The sequence below is a fragment of the Ovis aries genome, chromosome 9 (assembly GCF_016772045.2).
Source record: "Ovis aries strain OAR_USU_Benz2616 breed Rambouillet chromosome 9, ARS-UI_Ramb_v3.0, whole genome shotgun sequence".
Classification (NCBI taxonomy): Eukaryota; Metazoa; Chordata; class Mammalia; order Artiodactyla; family Bovidae; genus Ovis; species Ovis aries.
The window spans coordinates 70,372,897-70,395,582 of NC_056062.1; the positions used below are offsets into that span (position 1 = coordinate 70,372,897).

Sequence of the window (22,686 nt, forward strand, 5' to 3'; positions counted from 1 at the left end):
AATCAAAGCAAGTCTAATTTAGTTATATTAGTAACACAGAACCCCTTCATGGATCACAACCTTGTTGTGATGAAGGGGTTAGTGTCACTCAGTGAAGCTATGAGCCATGCCATGCAGGGCCACCCAAGATGGATGGGTCATAGTGAAAAGTTCTGACAACAGGTGGTCCACCAGAGAGGCAAATGGCAAACCTCTCCAGTATTATTGCTGTGAGAACCCCATGAATAGTAAAAGGCAAAAAGATATGACACCAGAAAATGAGCCCTCCAGATTGGAAGGTGTTCAATACAGCTACTGGGGAACAGCAGAGAGCAATTACTAGTAGCTTCAGAAAGAATGAAGCGCCCTGCCAAAGCAGAAATGATGCTCAGTTGTGAGTGTGTCTGGTTGTAAGAGTAAAGTCCAGTGCTATAAAAAACAATGTTGCATAAGACCTGGACTTTCAGGTCCGTGAATCAAGGTAAATTGGCTGTGGTCAAGCAGGAGATGGCAAGATTGAACATCGACATCTTAGGAATCAGGGAACTAAAATGGACAGGAATGAGTGAATTTAATTCAGGTGACCATTATAACTACCACTGTGGACAAGAATCCCTAAGAAGAAATGGAGTAGTTTGAAACTCAACATTCAAAAAACGAAGATCATGGCATCTGGTCCCATCACTTCATGACAAATAGAAGAGGAAAAAATGGAAGCAGTGACAGATTTTATTTTCTTGAGTTACAAAATTACCATGGATGGTGATTGCAGCCATGAAATTGAATGGTACTTGCTCTTTGGAAGGAAAACTATGGCAAACCTAGACAGCATATTAAAAAGCAGAGACATCATTTTGCCAACAAAGGTCCATATAGCCAAAGCTATGGTTTTTCCAGAACTCATGTACAGATGTGAGAGCTGGACCATAAAGAAGGCTGAGTGCCAAAGAATTGATGCTTTTGTTGAATAGTAGCAGTGAAAGTGGACACCCTTGTCTTGTTCCTGACTTTAGGGGAAATGCTTTCAATTTTTCACCATTGAGGATAATGTTTGCTGTGGGTTTGTCATAGATAGCTTTTATTATGTTGAGGTATGTTCCTTCTATTCCTGCTTTCTGGAGAGTTTTTATCATAAATGGATGTTGAATTTTGTCAAAGGCCTTCTCTGCATCTATTGAGATAATCATATGGTTTTTATTTTTCAATTTGTTAATGTGGTGAATTACATTGATTGATTTGCGGATATTGAAGAATCCTTGCATCCCTGGGATAAAGCCCACTTGGTCATGGTGTATGATCTTTTTAATGTATTGTTGGATTCTGATTGCTAGAATTTTGTTGAGGATTTTTGCATCTATTTTCATCAGTGATATTGGCCTGTAGTTTTCTTTTTTTGTGACATCTTTGTCAGGTTTTGGTATTAGGGTGATGGTGGCCTCATAGAATGAGTTTGGAAGTTTACCTTCCTCTGCAATTTTCTGGAAGAGTTTGAGGAGGATAGGTGTTAGCTCTTCTCAAAATTTTTGGTAGAATTCAGCTGTGAAGCCGTCTGGACCTGGGCTTTTGTTTGCTGGAAGATTTCTGATTACAGTTTCAATTTCCGTGCTTGTGACATACGGATGGCTAACAAACACATGAAAAGATACTCAACATCACTCATTATTAGAGAAATGCAAATCAAAACCACAATGAGGTACCACTTCACACCAGTCAGAATGGCTGCGATCCAAAAATCTGCAAGCAATAAATGCTGGAGAGGGTGTGGAGAAAAGGGAACCCTCCTACACTGTTGGTGGGAATGCAAACTAGTACAGCCACTATGGAGAACAGTGTGGAGATTCCTTAAAAAATTGCAAATAGAACTACCTTATGACCCAGCAATCCCACTGCTGGGCATACACACCGAGGAAACCAGAATTGAAAGAGACACATGTACCCCAATGTTCATCGCCGCACTGTTTATAATAGCCAGGACATGGAAACAACCTAGATGTCCATCAGCAGATGAATGGATAAGAAAGCTGTGGTACATATACACAATGGAGTATTACTCAGCCATTAAAAAGAATTCATTTGAATCAGTTCTGATGAGATGGATGAAACTGGAGCCGATTATACAGAGTGAAGTAAGCCAGAAAGAAAAACACCAATACAGTATACTAACACATATATATGGAATTTAGGAAGATGGCAATGACGACCCTGTATGCAAGACAGGGAAAGAGACACAGATGTGTATAACGGACTTTTGGACTCAGAGGGAGAGGGAGAGGGTGGGATGATTTGGGAGAATGACATTCTAACATGTATACTATCATGTGAATTGAATCGCCAGTCTATGTCTGACGCAGGATGCAGCATGCTTGGGGCTGGTGCATGGGGATGACCCAAAAAGATGTTATGGGGAGGGGAGGTGGGAGGGGGGTTCATGTTTGGGAATGCATGTAAGAATTAAAGATTTTAAAATTTAAAAAATAAAAAACTAAAAAAAAAAAAAAGAATTGATGCTTTTGAATTGTGGTGCTGGAGAGGACTCTTGAGAGTCCCTTGGACTGCAAAGAGATCAAACCAGTCAATCCTAAAGGAAATCAACCCTAAATACTCATTGGAAGGATTGATGTTGAAGCTCCAATACTTTGGCCACCTGATGCAAAAAGCAGACTCACTAGAAAAGACCTTGATGCTGGGAAAACTTGAAAGCAACAGGAGAATGGGGAAGCAGAGGATGAAATGGTTAGATCATCACTGACTCAATAGACATGAATTTGAGCAAACTCAGGGAGATGGTGAAGGACAGGGGAGCCTGACATGCTGCAGTTAATGGGGTAGCAGAGTTGGACATGACTTAGTGACTGAATAACAACAAAATAATCAGAAAATGTATTTTAGAGCAAAAAGCAATGTTAGTGATAAAGAGGGTCATCACATAATTACAAATCTTTAATTCCTAAGGATTATATAGTGATTTTAAACTTTAATGGATTTATGATGACTTTCAAAATATAAAGAGAAAATATTGTTATATCTACATAAGAAATTGACAAATCAACTGTGAATATTGAACATTTTAATGCTTCTCTAAATATTGATATACAACAGATAATCAATATCAATAAGACTATACAAATAACCCCTGGAGAAGGGAATGGCAACCCACTCCCATATTCTTGCTGGAGAATCCCATGGACAGAGGAGCCTGGTGGGCTACAGTCCATGGGGTCACAAAGAGTTGGACACAACTGTGTGACTAACACTTTATACAAATAACACAATTAACAAGATGATCTTATGGACATATATAGAACATTATACCCCATCACTGCAAATATACATTCTTTGCCACAATGAAGTATGTGCATGTATATATGTATATATACACCCCCCACACACATATATATAAAAATTCATCATACATAAGCCTATATAGCATCTCAAAAAGTTTCAAACATCTTTATATTCAGACATTTATTTATCCAGTTTTAGAAATTAAAAACAAGAAAAAAAAACTTTAAAAAATCTGTATGTATTTGTTAAATAATGTTACTGTATACTTTTAAATACTCAAAACTGCTTATTACTTCATGGTAATAAAGGTATTATGATTGAAGATAACACAAAGACATAAAAGATAAAATTACAAACAACTTTGAGTAAAAATATTGAAAATTTATCTGAAATAAATTCCTAAATCTTAAAAGTACCAAATTGTCATAAATAATAAGTAGAACCTGAGGAGTCCTACAACAGCACAATATTTTTTTCAGTAGTTTAAAATTTTTTCCCGAGCACCATTTCATAATCTTAATATTTTGGTTCACATTACTACCAAACAAACCTCAAAAGCATGTCTTTATATTGACAGAGAGAGACGATCTCTTGGACTACACAAAAATATAAAAAGCAAATGTATAATTTCAAAAAGGAATAAATATTATTTTTATAGGTTCTGTGATTATACAAAAAAAAAAACCCAAAATTATAAGTGGACAAACTATTATTAGAATTCACTGGAGATTTTAACAAGGTTGATATATGATTGATACACACATGAGTCCATTGTGTTTCTATATATTAGAAAGAAAATGTTAGGCAAGAAATTTAAAAACATAATTTCTAATAGCAGCTGAACATATAAAGCACCTGAGAATAAAGCTAGTAAACTATGTACAAGACTATATTTGGAGAAATTTATCAAACTGTTATAATATTTCAAGGAAGGTCTATATAATGGAAAGATATAGCATGATCATAGAATATGAGCTTAAAGACATTGATTTCAATTCTATTTGAGTTAATCTATAAGTTAATATAAGACCAAATTTAAAAAGTCAATAGGATTTTTTTGATAAATGTTTAATTTATATGAAAGGTAAAGGACCAAGAAGAGCTAAACCATTCCTGAAGAGTTAGCTAGAGGAAAATGACTTACTAGATATAAAAATTTCGAGTTATATTAAATAAGGCTGTGATAGCAAAAGCTCTTTGCTCAAGGAAAAATTTTCTAATGAAATCAAATACAGGGCTTGGGAATAACACAAATTCACGGAAATAGAAGCAGAGCAGAGGTGTATTGCACACAAATGGGGAAAGAAAAGACTCCCACTCAGTAATGGTACTGAAAACAAAATATCCATGCGGGGAGAAAGGGAAATGGATCTCTACCTCAAAATATACATGAAAACAATTCCAAGTGGATTCAGGACTTAAATGTCAAAGACAAAACTTTTAGAATAATATATAGGGGAAATTTTATGAGTCTACAGTTGGGAAGAATTTCTTAAGTAAAACTCAAAGCATGTAAATTGTAAACTACTTCTTCAAGTTTATAAGAAAAAGACAAAAGCAAGGCCATGAAGAGACATTTCACTGGAAACATAAATGACCAATAAAAACGTGAAAAATACTCAACTTTGCTAATAATGATATAACATTAAACTAACTCACAAAAATGATAAATGTCAGACTATGGGTTGGTAAGACTATACACCAAAAGGAATTCTCATTCATTATAGGTGCATGTATATTGGATCAGCTTTGGAAGACAACTGAGCCTCACCTAGTAATATTGAACTAACTCTGCAATAGCTATTTCACTCCTACCACATATACCCTAGAGAGACACTTGTACTTATGTACAGAGAATTGCACAGAACATGAATGTTCACAAGAGAACCATCAGATTATTAAACATGACTATTGACTACCCAAAAACCTTATCAAGAGATGAAACAATTTTTAAAGTGGCAATCCAACAAGAAAACATTACATAGACAAGGGCAAAACAATAAACCTCACATCAATGAGAATTAATCATAAATATAAATTAACACCTATTCGAATGACCAAGGAGAAGACACTGGCGACCCACTGCAGTACTCTTGCTTGGAAAATCCCATGGACGGAGGAGCCTGGTAGGCTGCAGTCTATGGGGTCGCGTAGAGTCGGACACGACTGAGTGACTTGACTTTCACTTTTCACTTTCTTGCATTGGAGAAGGAAATGGCAACCCACTCCAGTGTTCTTGCCTGGAGAACCCCAGGGACGGAGGAGCCTGCTGGGCTGGCATCTGTGGGGTCGCACAGAGTCGGACACGACTGACGTGACTTAGCAGCAGAATGACCAAAATCCAGAACACTGACAACACCAATTGCTAGCAAGGATATGGAGTGACAGGAGTTCTTATCCATTGCTGATGGGAATGCAAAATGGTGTATCCACATTGGAAGAGAGTTTGACAGTTTCTTTACAAAACTAAACAAATACTTATGTGATCCAGTAATCACTGTCCTTGGTATTAACTACAAAGGAGTTGAAAGCTTATGTACACACAAAATTGCCCCTCCCTGCCCCACCTCACCACCCATACACTAAGCCCACACACAGATGTTTATGTCCTTTAGGAGGTAAATGGATAAACTATGGTATATCCTGAAAATAGAAAATTGTTCAGCATTAAAAAGAAATGAATTATCAAGCCATGAAAAGACATGGAAGAACCTTAAACCCATATTACTAAGTGAAAGAAGTCAATCTGAAAAGCCTCCATATTTTATGATACCAAATACATGACGTTCTGGGAAAGGCAAAACTAGGGAGATGGAGAAAACATCAGTGGTTGCCAGAGATTGGAAATGCCGGGAGGGAATCTAATCGCTGAACATTTAGAACCAAGGATGATTACCACCAAATTGAAAAAGATGAATCCCTTAGCTACTCCTGTATACATGGGAAAAAGCAAACATTGCTTAAACTGGAAAAAAATATTTTAGACTACTCAGGTTTCACTGATACTGCTAGAAAGGGGCTATCTTTGAAAACTATTACTTTGTTTAGGATTTGCACTATAAGCTGTGCAAATAAGCTGTGCACTATAAGCTACAGTGGCCTAAAGAAAAGTAAGATAAATGTGTAAGTGTAATTCAGTGAAGTATAAATATTTTCCACGTAACTATTCCAAGTTTTCTTAATCACTAGGTCCTTCATCTTTTTAAGCAAACCTCTCAAGACAACCTGTATTTGCAAACATAAGAGTCTATCTTGGTCAGTTTGAATTCTGCTGTTCTTGTACAGGGCTAAAATTAACCATGATCTTAAATTATTAACACATTCTCCAAGAAGCTAACCTTCTTCCAGGAAGGCTGTTAATCTCAGAAGAGTAAATCCTTCCTGTTTCTGTTATAATAGCTATAAAATGTGGCTAGTATTTCCTGCCTTCCTCAAGAAATTGTAGTAATTAATTGCCGAGATACTTAAAAAATAACTATGTGGTTCTATGGATTAAAGGACAAACAAAGTATTGTTATATTTGGGCAGTTTTTCCTCTAATGAACTCTCAGAATTTGGGGGTTGGTATCTTTCCAAAAATTATAAATGAGAAAGAAATGTGCTTTCTTTCTCAAAGGGCAGTTGAACTTTGTTCAGAATGCTTAAGAAAACATCCGGTGGGATGTTTGCTGATGGAGCTATGTCAACTCATCTTCAAGATTCCCCTTCTAGAATAGTATAACCATTATGAGTCCAAATGCCATGAATATTTTAGCATCACTGAAATCTCATCTCCTAGTAGCCACAGTGCAGTCCTAGCCAGCTACTGCTGGAGGTCTGGGCCTGTTTATTGAAGAGGAAACTGAAAGTTAAAGGATAATGTAAAATTGTGAAAATTATGGTTAGTCACAGGAGCTAAACATGAGAGACATCTTTAGCAAATGGGAAATGTATGTGATGTGTGTGTGCGTGTGTGTGTGTGCTCAATTCTCTTCCATTAAGAATCGTTTAAACATTGAACAGTTAGTAAATAAAAACGTCTAAGAAGATTTTTCCAGACAAGAGCTGAGCCATAGCATATTACGGTATTTGCCAGAAGAGAGGAGGTTATTACTTGGCCCAGAGGTTCTGTCCCTTCTTCCCATGTCTCATCCCCCTTCAGGCTTGCAGCAGCAGGCATTTTTCTGACAGAGAGATTCAGAGACAGGAACAAAGGTCATGAATGTGTGACTCTACAAAGAGCGGAATTCAAAAGGAGATGACTCGGATCTTTCTTCTGTGCTTTTGATCTCTTAATCAAATTATATGTTAAAAGTTACATGGTTCAGGCATTCTAAAAACAGCCTTGATTTATTTTTCTTTATTTAATGTCTTTCAGCAAATACCGTTGAGAGCCCATTTTGAGCAAGTCTTCAACTGCAGACCAACCACAATCATAGAATGTCACCAGATTTAAATGAAAAGATTATTCACTTATTAACAGATAGTTATTGATCACCTACTGTGTGCTCAGCACTGGGGGATATAGTCATTGCACGCATAAAATTTCCAAGCTCGTGTGATGAGTTATTCTTATAACCTCATCTAGCATTACACAAGTACGTGTTTAGTAACTCTGTTCTGCAATAGAACTATGGTAAAGAGTATGTGGCAGATGGATCTTGATCCAGACAAAATATCAGGGAAGGCTTTCAAAAGAAGCGATGGTTGAGCTTATATCCAAGGATGAACAGATGTGATCTTGGCAGGGGATAGAAGACAAGAGGTGCAATAAAGATAGTTCAGGGCATTTTCAGTTTTTTCAAAATTGAAAAGCAGTGCACACTTTGCTTCAGAAGATTAAAATATACCAACCCGAGTCACACATCCTTGCAAACTGAACTGAATGTGCTCTAGGCTGAGAAAGACTGAGGGCAGAACCCCTGCCTAAGCAATAACTGCTTCCCTGCCAGATGCCAGCTACATAGAGTGATTTGTGAAACGCTGAAGACCCAGGGGCCCTTAAATAACCTGACATCTTGTTGTCTTCCCATTCCACATTTCTAATGGCCAGAAATTCCTGCCATTAATATCATTCCATTAGATTACACAACCTCAATACTAGTAGGGCACTGTCTCTATAAAGCCACAGAGGCTCGTCCTGACTTCTCAAGATCCTGCGTGATCTGGCCCCTGATGTCCTCCTGCCAACCCCCAGCTCATGCTCTTGTCTCCACGCTTCCATGCTCAGAGCAACAGTCAGACTAGCCTCTTACATGATCTAAATCACCACGGTCCTGCCCACCTCAGAGTCTTTACAGACTCCCTTCCCTTGTGCTGCTGCCTCTGCTAAGTCACTTCAGTTGTGTCCGACTCTGCGCGACCCCATAGATGGCAGCCCGCCAGGCTCCCCTGTCCCTGGGATTCTCCAGGCAAGAGTACTGGAGTGGGCTGCCATTTCCTTTTCCCCCATTCCCTTGTAATATAATACAATACAAATATGTTATATTTAGACATAACATATATACATATAATTATTTTATATAATATAGTTATGTATTATTATATGTAATATATTAATGATATCTATTATAACTATGATTATAATAGTAATATATTATGTAATATATAATAGTAATATGCTACTTAATGCAAATAGAGTCAGGAAGAAATATATATAACTTTGCATCTCTGAAGCTTTTGTTGTTGTTCAGTCACCAAGTCGTGTACAACTCTTTGCGACCCCATGGAGTGCAGCATGCCCGGCTTCCCTGTCCCTCACCATCTCTTGGAGTTTGCCCAAGTTCATGTCCATTGAATTGGTGATGCCATCCAACCATCTCATCCTCTGTCACCCTCTTCTCCTTCTGCCCTCAGTCTTTCTCAGCATCAGAGTCTTTTCCAGTGAGTCAGCTCTTCGCATCAGGTGGCCAAAGTGTTGGAGCTTCAGCTTCAGCATCAGTCCGTCCAATAAGTATTCAGGGTTTCTTTCCTTTAGGATGAACTGGTTTGATCTCCTTGCTGTCCAAGGGACTCCTAAGAGTCTTCTTTAACACCACAGTTCAAAAGCATCAATTATTCGGTGCTCTGTCTTCTTTATCATCCAACTCTCACATCCGTACATGATTACTAGAAAGACCATAGCTTTGACTATATGGACCTTTGTCGGCAAAGTGATGTCTTTCTTTTTAATACACTGTCTAGATTTGTCATAGCTTTCCTTCCAAGAAGCAACCATCTTCTAATAACAAGGCTGCAGACACCACCCACAGTGATTTTAGAGCCCAAGAAGAAATCTGTCACTGCTTCCACTTTTTCCCCTTCTATTTACCATGAAGTGTTGGGGCTGGATGCCATGATCTTACTTTTTAATATATTGAGTTTTAAGCTGGCTTTTTCATTTTCCTCTTTTACCCTAATCAAGAGGCTCTTTAGTTTATCTTCACTTTCTTCTACTAGAGTGGTATCATCTGCATATCTGAGGTTGTTGATATTTCTCCCAGCAATCTTGATTCCAGCTTGTAATTCATCTAGCCTGGTATTTTTCATAGTGTGCTCTGCCTATAAGTTAAAAAACAGGGTAACAATATACAGTCTTGTCATATTCCTTTTTCTGAAGCTTAGTCTTAATTATATATTAAATATAGTTTATATATAGTATAATATATATTAATAGATAACAGTATTATAATTATATTATTATGATAGATAACAATGACTATTAAGGGAAGGAAAGAAGAGAGGGATGGAGGGAGACAGAGACATCAGAATACACATGTGGTCCGAGAGGCTTGCCTGCCCATCACCCTGCCTTTACCATTCCAAGCGGCTTAGGCAGGCGTGGTTCTACTCCAGGGCGTGTGGCCCAGGACTCTCCAAACCCCTGGTTACCATGATTCATTCAGTACTGGGCACATGGCTCAAAGAGATGGGTCAACTAACGTTCTTTCCAAGATTTCTTCTCCAAGAACATTTAGAAGAGATGCTCTTGCATCTTTTAAAATCACAAGATGAAAGGGAAAGGCACATGAGATCTGCAGTTACTTTCACTTGCTAAGGAGAAGAAGTCAGCAGCAGGAAAAAAATCAGGCCAGAACTCAAAATGTGGCAAATTAAGACATGGAGACAGAGAATGTGTAGAAACAGATTTAAGAGCAAGGGAGGTAGACTTTATAACATCCTTTAGGCTTCTGATCCAGACATGCATGAATGTTTGGCTTCCTACTCATAGAGTTTTCAGTTATACAGATAAGTCCATTTGTTCTCAATTTAAGTAGGATTCCTGTTACTCTGGGGGGTTGGGGGGTTGGTGGAAACCCTGTCAAGTACAGTAGTGATGGCTCTGCTTAAAAACAGCCTAGGGAGGGGGGTTCAGGATGGGGAACACGTGTATACCTGTGGCGGATACATGTTGTTGTATGGCAAAACCAATACAATATTGTAAAGTAATTAACCTCCAATTAAAATAAATAAATGTATATTAAAAAATAAAAACAGCCTAACCCTTCTCTCCATATAAATTAATACTTCGGTCTCACAACATTGTAAGTGCCAAAAGCAGTGCCCAGTGTTTGACAGCAGCCCAGTAAATATTGTGACTGGCTGATGAAATAATGAATGCCCTAATAGTAACTGTGAATATTTTCAAAGGCACAGCCAGAAGAAAGAAGTTGGGGAATATAATTTCAACATGAGGTACCGAACTATTGCACAGCAGGTTCCAAGTTCAGCCTGAACAGCACAACAGGTGGCCTATGAACCAATTCTGAGCACGTTTCTGGATTGAAATCCTGATTCTGGGAAATATTGAAGGCAAAAGGAGAAGAAGGCAGCAGAGGATAAGATGATCAGATAGCATCACTGACTCAGTGGACATGAATCTGAGCAAACTCTGGGAGACAGTGAAGGATGGGGAAGCCTGCTATGCTGCAGTCCATGGGGTGGCAAAGAGTCGACTTAGCGCTCGACACAACTTAGCAACTGAACAACAGCAACAACTGGATGGAGATGTAGAAGACCTGGGCTTAGGATCTCAGCTCTACTGTTTGTCCCCTGCTGGAGCCTGGGCAAATCAATTAATTCTCTGCTCTTCACCTTCCTTATTTGCAAACTGCTGATGAGGAAGAGGACTGTAGAGTTGTTACTGAAAGAAAACACATGAAAATCAATGAAATCAATGAGATGGTTTAAAAAAAAAAAAGCATGTAAATCCAACCAAGCATTCCTTAGACTCTCTCTCTCTCTCTCTTTCTCTCTCTCTCTCTCACACACACACACACATTCACACACCAGTAGAGTAGGTTATAATTTCAGAAGTAGGTTGCAATTTCAGTTGAACACAATGCTCCATGGGCAATACTAAAATAAATGACCTAACATTCTCACTGTGATGCTTGGAGGGTCATCTGGAAGCTTTTTGCTCCCTGGCCTCATGTTCTCATTCTGGTTTCTGGTTGAGAAGTAACTATATTGTGATCCTGAGTTTGTGAATTGACTGAGATGGCAATCTCTTCTTCATTTAGGTCTTGTAAACTCTATGAACGCTTAGAAATAAAAATCAAACTTAGTATTAAAAGATGATTTTAAATTCCAGATAATGTTTGTTGTTTAAGGTATTTGTATGTTGGAGAGAATCTGACATGTCAGTTTTGTCATTTTTTAAGTGAAAGTTTCTAGAGAATTTAAGTTAGTCAGGAGTATTGGCATGGCTAAAATAATTTGATTTCTTTTACTGTTAAGTTTATTATATTAAACTAATGAGCGCTTTGTCACTTATTATCAGGATGACTTTCAGCAAGTTATTCAAGATTTCAGTACTTCAGTTTCCTCAACCTGTAAAACATAAATTAGAATAGTTTTTAATTAGACAAAATTACAAATTAGGATAGCTAACTCATGGGATTGATTTGAGGATTAAATAAATGAAAAACTTAGAACATTATCTGGCATAGAGTAAGCATTATATAAATATTGGCTGTAAGGGTTTAGAAAGTTTTTGAAAGATAAGCTCATAAGTGTACCCTGTCATATAGTTGAGTCACTTAAGAAAATCAAATGATTAAATTTATAAAAACAAAAATGACATTTAGAGGAGTTTAACTAAATTTTAAATATAGTTGATGGTTTAAGGTGATTTTGGTATGTTCAAATTAAATTAATTTATTGATATTTTGATACAGGTGAAATTTATCTTATTCTCATGGTATTAATCATAGATATATGGAGAGATGATCAAGAACTATAGGTTGAATTTAAAAACTAAAAGAAAGCCAAGTTTTTCAAATTTGTCAGACTTAATAAATTGAATATTCTTATAGAGCCCAAGTGACTACAGAGGGTATTTTGTTGTTGTTTTGGGTTTTTTGTTTGTTTTGGTGTTGGTTTTTTTGCTTACCAAAAGTTATTTATACCCCTAACTTTAAATTAATATTAACAAGTAACAGCCTCTATTAGTCAGTGTAAAGGTAAAATACAATGCTGCGTTTTAGCATTTCTCAGTTTATCTCCCAATGTTAGGAAACTATACCATGTGCTTCTGTTGAAGAATCAAGGTCTTGTTAGCATATTGATAAAGATGTTTAAGGGCTTGCCTAGTGGCTCAGCAGTAAAGAGTTCACCTGCCAAAGCAGGAGATACAGGTTTGATCCCTGGATCAGGAAGATCCCCTGGAGAAGGAAATGGCAACTCACTCCGGAATTCCTGTCTGGGAAATCCCATGGACAGAGGAGCCTGGGAGGCTATAGTCCATGGGTCTCAAAAGAGTCAGACACAACTGAGCAACTAAACAACAACATATGTTTAAATGTATCCATCCTAGTTTCTCAACAATATTTTCCCATGGAGCCTTTTATTTGTGCACATCCACCATCCATTTAGGACAGCACTTTGCAAACCTTAAGTCCTAGACCAGTGGAAAGTTTATAGATCAGTCATGTCAGTGGGTCTCAGATGGTAACTTTTCTTTCATCCAGGAGTCAAGAGGGCAGGTGCCTGAGGGCTGAAGGATAGATCTAGTGGGGATGGCAGAGAGAGCTGGTGATGACAGGAAGCCAAGGGGAGGGAAGAGCACTGAGGCACATTTTGCTTGTGGACCCCATCTCTGGATATTGCCACCTGATTTTTTTTCTGGTAAACACTCTCACAGACAAGGTGACAGATCCACCCCTCCTCAGCCCTTCATCCCAATTCCTGTTGCTCATGGGCAACACATCTAAATTGTTTTATTCATAGTTTTTTTTAAATTAATAATTTTAATGATGTGTCATTTCAGTGATTGGTGTACAAAACTGGCAAAATCTTCTGCCCTGCAGCTGTAAAATTCTGGTGCATGTGAGTCAAGCTATGACGGTGAAATTTGAGGACGTCTTGGTCAAGTGTCCTCCACGCTTTGCTGATGTGCTTGCTTTAGCCCCCAGGACATTCATCTTTGGGGGTTCTTGAGCTTCATCTGCATTTTGTTGGAGCCCCTCATGTGCATGCTGGTTATCCTGGGAAAGGATCTAAAGCCTTTTGCTCCTCAGATCCTAAATATGTCCAGGGAAGAGGGGTTAGCCTCCTATTTACTTGAAGTCCTCAATGCATCTCCTTTCCAAATGTCTTCCACTTTAACTTTGCCAAACCTGGAAGCCGTCCCTTTTATCTTCTTGTAGAGGCTCTCCTCCCCAGCCAATCTCTATTTGCTTTCATAAGAGCTCCCATGATGCATAGTTGTGGGTATACTATTTTTTGAAGCATTATACTTTACAGAACAATTTTGGCCACAGTCTGTGTTTGCCAAACAAAATTATGCCTCTTTTTTAGTTCGTGAGTATGTGTGTGTTCTTTGAAATTGCTCTGACTGCCTAATGCTGTGATTTTGTATAGTTGAGGTTAGCCAGGGCAAATTATGGCCAAAAAAGGAAGACTGTCCACTTGAAGGAGTTTTGATCTATGTCTGTTCTTTAAAATTATTACTCATGATACTTGTGACAACAAAAATGAGGTATTGCTAGAAAATCTGAGACATGAGAGGCAGTCACAATCTTCATTAGAGAACTACATTTTAGAACTTGAGAGTGGTTTCATAAAGAATCTGAACAAGATTTCTTACTTTGAATGGCTATTTGGGGTCACATTAAAGGACTTTATCATAGTCAGAATGTGAGTTTCGATTTATATACTTGAGGCATGTAAACAACAAAACAAAATACAGACCCCTTTTTAAAAGAATTTGGTTTGAGGACTTCCCTGGTAGTCCAGTGATTGGGACTTTGTCTTCCAGTGTGGGGTGGGGTATTAGTTCGATACTTAGTGGGAGAGCTGAGATTCCACATGCCTTGCAGCCATAGAACCAAAACAAAACAGCCTACCAGGCTCCTCCGTCCATGGGATTTCCCAGGCAAGAGTACTGGAGTGGGTTGCCATTGCCTTCTCCGACTTAAAAAAATGGTCCATATAAAAAAAAAAATCTTTAAAAAAGTAATTTGGGCTACAAGCAATCTAGGAGACAAAATTTGAGACTAACATCTTCATTTAAAACCACACATAGTAAAGGGAAGCAATATGAATCACAATGGGGCAAAATTGACTCCTGCAAGGTGAAATAATCTCAGATGTTACAATGATCTGTAATTGTGTACAAACAAATTGAAATTTTATGAGGAGAAGAAGAAGGAATTAGGGGAAGAGTCTGAGGCTTTTTGTCAAAGGAGTGATGAAGAAAATAAGTTTGAGAAACACTAAACTGAGCCTTGTGATAAATTGGTGAAATTACTGAAAGTTCATTTCTACAACATTTATCAGTTCTTGTTCTGAAGTTTATGCTTCGCAATCAGAATCTGCTGCCTGTGTGGGTCTTGTGTCTTTGATGTTAAAGACTTGCCTCATTTCTCACAGCTATGAAATTTTTGGTATTTCTTAGATGGCATGTGGGGCGAGGGCTATATTTGTAAAATTCAAAATGACATTTTCCAGCGGTTCAGTTGACTGAACCAAATTTGACCTTTGTGTTGGCCTAAGAAAACCCTAAATGATGGGACTACATTGCCACATGTCACCACTCATAATTTGTAGTACTCAAACTTTGTAAGAACTCATAATTTTCATGCCTACTCAATCTTTAAGATCCAAATCAAGCATCACCCTGGTTTTGAAACCTAAACAGAACTTCAGGGCCCATGGAGTAATTATTCCTTATTCTGAGCTGGCAGTATGGAGTATATATGTCGATTATTATGCTAACTATATTGCATTATAATATTTGTTTCTTACTTTCTACATCAAGAGCTGCCACAGGTGAACAGCAGTGCCTGATCCATCTCTATATTCCTAGACCCTTGCTGTGGTGATGGGCTGTGGTATCACAGCCCATTAGCACTGGGAGTGTAGTGTGTGAAGATACCTGCAGTCCAATGGAACTGGCAAGAAGCCATGATCAAAGATTCCCTTTGCGGTTTTCTGCAAAACTTTTACAGGCAAGCCCTCTCAATTAAACTGTTTCAGTGTCCAAACTGCAGCAATTACAATCCTGCAACATTTATTGGCAAGTGGCATTGCTAATTTTTTCATGCTGTGTTTAGATTCCAATGTATTTTTTCCCTTATCCATCTCTGTTCCTATAACCAGGTCAAACCAGAAACCTGAAAGTCAAACCAGTCTCCACACATAGCAGTCTCTTTTCAACTAATTTAATATTTCTTTAATACTTCTTAACTTCCAGTGTGACAGAAACAGCTTCATAAAAGGATATCCCTTCACTGATTGAAGCATTAGCTATGTTATACATACAAGGACGTTGTTTATTTCTAGCTCTGCAGCAGGAAGGAGAGGTGGGCATTGTGTGCTGCCATTCAGGAATGTTTGAAAAGGAATGGACAATGATTTCAGAATGAAACTGTAGCCATTTTTGTTGCACCCAGGAAGGCAGAATACAGCATATGAGCGCATATTAACTAGACAGCTTTGGTGGTAATAAAGGTTTTTTTTTTTTTTTTAAATTGAAGACCCACTCATTGCTTGTCTGTTTCTAAGATTTTTCCATAAAACACTGCTGCCCTTGGTAATTCTGCATGAGGGCATGAAAATAGAAGAGCTATTGTTTACTTAATTATAAGACTATTCATGCCTACCTAAGTCACCTCGATCGTATCAGACTCTGCAACCCTGTGGACTCTAGCCCACCAGGCTCCTCTGTCCATGGGATTCTCCAGACAGGAATTCTGGAGTAGGTTACTATGCCCTCCTCCAGGGGATCTTCCTGACCCAGGGATCGATCCTGCATCTTCTGTGGCTCCTACATTGACAGGTGGATTCTTTATCACTAGTGCCACTTGGGAATACTATTATTTCATGGTGATTATTAGTTTTTTTGAAAATACCAAAGAGTGCAAAAAATAAAATACAAAACATCTAGAGTTAATGATGATAATGTATGATGATAATAACCTATAACATCACACACACACATTTTGTAATCTGACAGTGCTCATTATTATATAGTTACCTCCTTTATTTTTTACAAAAAGTAGTTTCAAAGTGGTTATACTTTCCAAAACTATTCTTTCCATTTTAAACAATTATAAACATCTCCTGATATCCATTTCCAAGTCATACTAGTTTTTAATGGCCATATACCATTCTCCTCTATGAAATATATTTTATTTTTGCTTATTTATTTATTTTTATTAAGATATAGTTGATTTACAATTATTCTGTGGAATTTATATGAACAGTCTTTCATTTTGTAGCATGGTACTTTTCAATTTTTAAATTATAGCTAACACTTTGAAGAACTATAGCATAAATCTTAATACACTGTTTTTTTTTTCTTCTGATAAATTCCAGGAAGCTAAACTGCTGAGTCATGAAGTGTAGACATTTTTAAGTCCTCTAATGGATAATGCTGAATTTCCCTTCAGGAGAGCTGCATCAATTCATAGGCAAAATATATTAAAAGCAGTCTTTTAAAACCACAGTGTGACCTACCTTCACAACATGGCACAGATGTGGGCTTCCAGGCCAAACCACAGCAGATTGAATGGCTTGGTATGTGGCAATGAAGAAGGTTCTCTTGGTGGAAATGTTTGAGGCAAAGTTACAGAATAGCTCCTAGCAACAGCCTGGATTTAGAGTGCAAACCACAAGTATTCACGCCTACCTTGCATGCTGGTCACAGTCACATGCTGGGGTTTTTTTTGTTGGTATTTTTAAAATATTTTCCCAGCCAGGTTAGCACTGTCATTTTCAGCATCACATGTTGATTCTGCAGGACAAAATCAGCAGAACAGAGAAAGAAGGAAGTAAATAAAAACACACATAGAAAATCTCCAGTGAATCTCTGAACCTGGATTCTGAAAGATAAATTTGCAAAGTATGCCCACCTATGTTGATGCTCTCGGCACCTACATGTCAAGTAAATTTTAATCCAGGACCATGGAAAGATCTGGCAACCTAATATTAATCTTGGCAGTCATTTTCTCCCTCAGAAATGATATACAGAGAAAGTATATGCCTTGGACTTGATAATGCCATTTCTTCCCCAGTGCTCAAAGCTGAAATGTAACAATCATTCATTAGTGTTAAGTAGTGCTAGTGGTAAAGAACCCACCTGCCAACACAGGTAGATGTAAGGGATGTGGGTTCGATCCTGGATTGGGAAGATCCCCTGGAGGAGGACATGGCAACCCACTCCAGTGTTCTTGCCTGGAGAATCCCATGGACAGAAGAGCCTGGCAGGTACAGTCCATGGGGTCACAGGTCACAACTGAAGTGACTTAGCACACAGCACTCAGTGTTAAGTAGTGCCTTCACCTCCATATGTTTTATCCTGATAGAAACACGTTTTCCAATTGGTGACAATGAGGCACTGTCCAAATGGGGAGAATGTCCAGTAGCAGAGACCTGACTTGCTTGAGAATAAGGTCACCATCAACCTACGGCCCGTGGATCTTTGTGCCAAAGAGGGTATTCTGGCAGGAAATGGTAATGTGACACCGCGGGACCTCAGTCTATAGAATTCATCAGCCCAGTCATCCTGCACAACTCAATTTATAGACAGAACCCATAAAATTTTGCAGTCAGGAAAGAAACCTTCAAAGAGTTTCATGTCTTCAAAGGATCAGTTTTCACAATTAAGCCCCCAATTTAAGGCAGCAGAATATATTTAGTGGGAATGCAGCCTGGTAATTATCTGTACAAAATAAGCAGCTCTCAACCCAAAAAGGAATTTGCACGTGCACACCACTGTTTGTATAAGCAGCCTTCTGTTTTGCACTTGAGGCCGTATACTGTGCAGACACGGCTCCTTAAAACATTGTGGAGCCACTGTGATTTAGCTGGTTGGTATTCACCTAATGTCAGCAATTAGAGCCCAACTGCTGACCTAGGGGCAAATTCAAGTTCTTTACTGTCTTAGAGCTAAATACGTGTATCTTAAAACACAGAGTAATTTTAAAATGGATAGGTTTACAGTTCACATGTTTGGGGAGAAACATCCAGACTTAATGATGAAATATCATGAGATGAGTATTTCTTGAGAAATACTAAAAAAATCCAGCCTCTGGAATAATACATTTTCCTGATTTGATTCAAGTTCACAGCTAACATCCAACTCTCAAATCACCTAAATCTAAAAACAGTTGTTCTTTTACACTCTACTTCTGAAGAAAATGGCAACCCACTCCAGTACTCTTGCCTGGAAAATTCCATGGGCTGAAGAGCCTGGTAGGCTACAGTCCATGGGGTTGCAAAGGGCCAGACACGACTGAGCGACTTCACATTCTTTTTCTTTCTGAAATACTGAGCTAAGCGTCCTGCTGTGAACACCTAGACAGTGCTTGATGAAAACTTGTTGGTTCAGAACTGGAATAAGAGAATAAACTATAAAGAGCAGAAATCACCAAGAATGGCTAATGTCAAAGACAGCCACAGAGCACAGTGGCCTCCCTTAGCGCATGTTGGAGAGAGCCGTCCCAGGGCAATTCTGACCACTGCACTGGGAGTCCTCCCTTCATTTTGTCACGTCAGTTTGCCTTTCAAAAATCAAGACTCGATTCTAGAAAACATCCTCATAGTGTAGATGGCACTCTGAGTTTGCTTTCTTTAAAAACCTTCAGTTTTTTTTAAAACCACATGAGATAAAATCCACAAAAATACGTCTTAGCCCTTGAGGCCCTTTATAAACGAGTTCTACTATTGCCTAGCAAATCTAAGCTCTTATTAGCTTCCTCCTCATCATGTGAGAAGTTTGTGGTTTACACACACCACTTTTTAAAAAAAGTTATCCAGATTTAAGCAGCTTTATTTCCCTGCTGGAAACTTGGCAACATATATGCCAAGTTTGCACATTTAGGATGTACTTAAAAAAAAAAAAAAAACCCCTATGGAAATAATGACTGATTTAAAAGAATTAATATATCCACTGAAGCTTAGCTTAACAACACTGAAGCAGCAGTGGATTAGGGACAGGAGGATGGTGCAGGAATATTGTAAATCTTTTTAAAGCAAAATGACTCTACAATAACGGAGACAGTATATTTTCTTAGAAAACAGTTTTATTTAATAGTTTCTTGAAATTCTAGTGACAGATCTGACTGTTCACAAAGTAGATTAAAAAGTGATAAATGGGAAAAAGCAAAGATAATAGCTAACAGAACAGGGCACTAAAATTTATCATCAGTAATAAGTTCAGCTCATGAATCAAGATGTTGATGCTCTATATCATAGAGAAAGCAAATAGTGTGACTTATCTGTTAATTCTGACACAAAGCAAGAGAATTTCATGTGTCTTCTCAAGATATTTCTAATATACTTTTCTTCTAAGTAGCTAGAACAAATCATATGAAAAATGGTGGGAGCAATGGGGTTTTTTTCACCCTGGAGTAAAATAAGGGTTCAAGGGGAGAGTACCAAGAAATGAAAGAAATGTGTTCTTTATTAATTCAGAAGACAGAAAAGGACAGAAAGTATATAAAGACAAGTTTCAGATCAACATCATCTAAGAAAGAATACTAAACAACTAGAGTTGTCTAACAATGAAATTGACTCCTTATGAAGGTTGTTTTCTGTCACAGATGATGTGCTATAGAGCTCTAGCAGAATCTAGATGACCATTTGTCAAGGAAGTTTTATGACAGCATCTTGTATTGTATTTTCTGCATACTTATGGATTGTTTTCATATACCACATATGCTGGTTTATTAGTACCATGTACCTAGAAAGGCAAATCCATTTTGCCTCACCACTTGTCATTGCTGAATACCACATCCTACAGTATTGGGGAAGGTAGTCAAGCTCAGGCTTGACCTCTGTTAACCCTGAAACCCTTGCCAATGCTAGCAGTGTTGGGCTACCAATTCAATACAGAGCAGTCAAGACCTGCCTTTGGAGCCACAACATGATATGAGTCAAGGAATTAACAACTTAATAGGCTAACACTCTCCATAAGCCTCTCAAGACCATGCCTTGTGTCTGCACAGAGCTCTTGGTACCACTGGTGTCTACCACTTCTTTCCCATTCATCCATGGTCTCACCTGGTTAGAAACCTAGGATCACAGTGACCATATATTTTGCTTGGAACAGTGCTGAATTATGCCTGTTGTCCCAATGTGATAATTAATAGAGCCCACTTTTACTTTCAAACCCATCCCAGTTTGAATAACAAATTATATTGTCACCTACCTGTGACTAAGTCCTGGAGTAACTACTGGTAGTTACCACTTTGCCTGATATTATGTTAATAGAAACTCATACATGTGAGTACTGTTTGCTACCTTTGCACAGTGAAACCATATAGAACAAGGAGACTATTTTGGAAAGCACAGGGGTCACCATGCAAAGCGAGGGCTACCAGTACTCACTGTGCTTTCTGACAGAGTACTTCTGAAGCAGTCATTTCTGACCAGCTGAGATCGCAAATCTCCTCTATCCCGTACTTTAGATGTTTCCCAAATATGTGACATACCAAGGAGGCTTTTCCAATTAGGAAGTTAAATATTAGGTCTCACACTACAACTGTTATTTTGCAATTGGCCTGCTGTCAGCACCAACAAGAAACCCAGGCATCTCTGGGACAATAGGTCTTCTTTGGATTCACTGTAGTTAAAAATACAGTTTGGATTCTCTGTATTACAGATTCATGTGTCTACAAAAAGCTGGCTTTCTAGTGTACCTACAAACTCCTCTGGGTAAACACCTAAGCCAGTTAAAACTTCCTGATGCCTGTATGCCATTGTAATGTTGTGTCCCATTAAACAATGAAGGGTTTACTCCATTAATTCTTGCCTTGGGAAAGATCAAAGTTAGTATGTAATATATTTGGGTGATATTCTAATATACTGTTCAGACTTTTTTGCAGAAATTCTCAATTTACATACAGCTCAGTTATCATCATTTTTAAGCTAATCCTAAGCAAGTTTCCATCCAGGCAGTAAAGTTCCAGAACATAGCTTGTCCTGGTCGTTCATTCACACCTGTGTCTACCCTCCCTGTGCTCAGTCACTCAGTCATGTTCAACTCTTTCATGTTCAATTCAGCCCCATGGACTGTACCCAGGCTCCTCTATCCATGGAATTTTCTAGGCAAGAATACTGGAGTGTTTGGCCATTTCCTAGTCCAGGAGATCTTCCCAACCAGGCATGAACCCACATCTCTTGCATCTCCTGCAGGCAGATTCTTTTACCCCTAGCTCCACCTGGGAAGCCCTCAGACTGTCTAGACTAATATATTTGAAGTTTCTGTGGTTTCAGCAAAACTCCACATGTTTCATTTCTCCAGCATTTATGTTCCATTAATGAACATAAATGATAAATGCCAGTAGAAACTTGGATCTTTTAAAAAGACCCAAGTAACAACTACCTTACAAGAAGCTCATCCCAAATATGGTAATAAGTGTTCTTAGAGGATCATTGCTTTTACTTCATCATGCTACAGTCACAATTTAGTCATTTAGTGACTGCAGTTTAAAGCAGATCTGACAGATCCAGAAAATCTGTTATGGTGTGAAATGACAACTCTTTTTTTGGATCAAGTATATCTAGACTTTTTTACTTCAATCTACTTTATCTAAAGCCCCTTTGCCTAGAAGCAGTTTAATGCAAAATATGGTCAACGACCAAATCTCCTAAAAACCATTGCTCTTCTGAGTTTTTCACCATCTTCTTTAATGTTTTAATTTCTTCTGTCATTCTCACACAGCCTTTTCAAGATTTTTAAAAACTAATTTGTTTATATCTAACTTAATTTTCATAAATATATTATTTACAGGATTTCAAAAACAAAAGCATTCTTTTGTTTCCTTGTAGGCATCTTTTCCTTTTTGTAACCTTTGAGAATTTAATAATACACTACCTAAATTACAAAAGAAGATTTGCCCAATTTTAAATTATCTTGTTGTACTTATTTTTATTGCTTCAATAAATCCTTAAACAATCACAAGAGACTTGTGGAAGTTCTGCCATCCACAGAACTCTTCCCTCTGAAAGTTCCTC

The 22,686-nt window shown here is 38.0% G+C and overlaps 1 long non-coding RNA gene across 2 annotated transcripts; it reads right to left on the reverse strand.

Moving 5' to 3' along the window:
- Window positions 1-3,031: 3,031 nt before the first annotated feature.
- LOC121820350 (uncharacterized) lies at window positions 3,032-17,443 on the reverse strand. Of its 2 annotated transcripts, none has more exons than XR_006060856.2 (3): window positions 17,185-17,443; window positions 11,241-11,365; window positions 3,032-9,783 (listed from the first exon to the last, which is right to left on the reverse strand). It is a non-coding gene; the product is annotated as an uncharacterized LOC121820350 (long non-coding RNA). The 2 variants fall into 2 exon arrangements; XR_006060857.2 differs by lacking the exon at window positions 17,185-17,443 and adding an exon at window positions 16,329-16,586.
- Window positions 17,444-22,686: the final 5,243 nt, after the last annotated feature.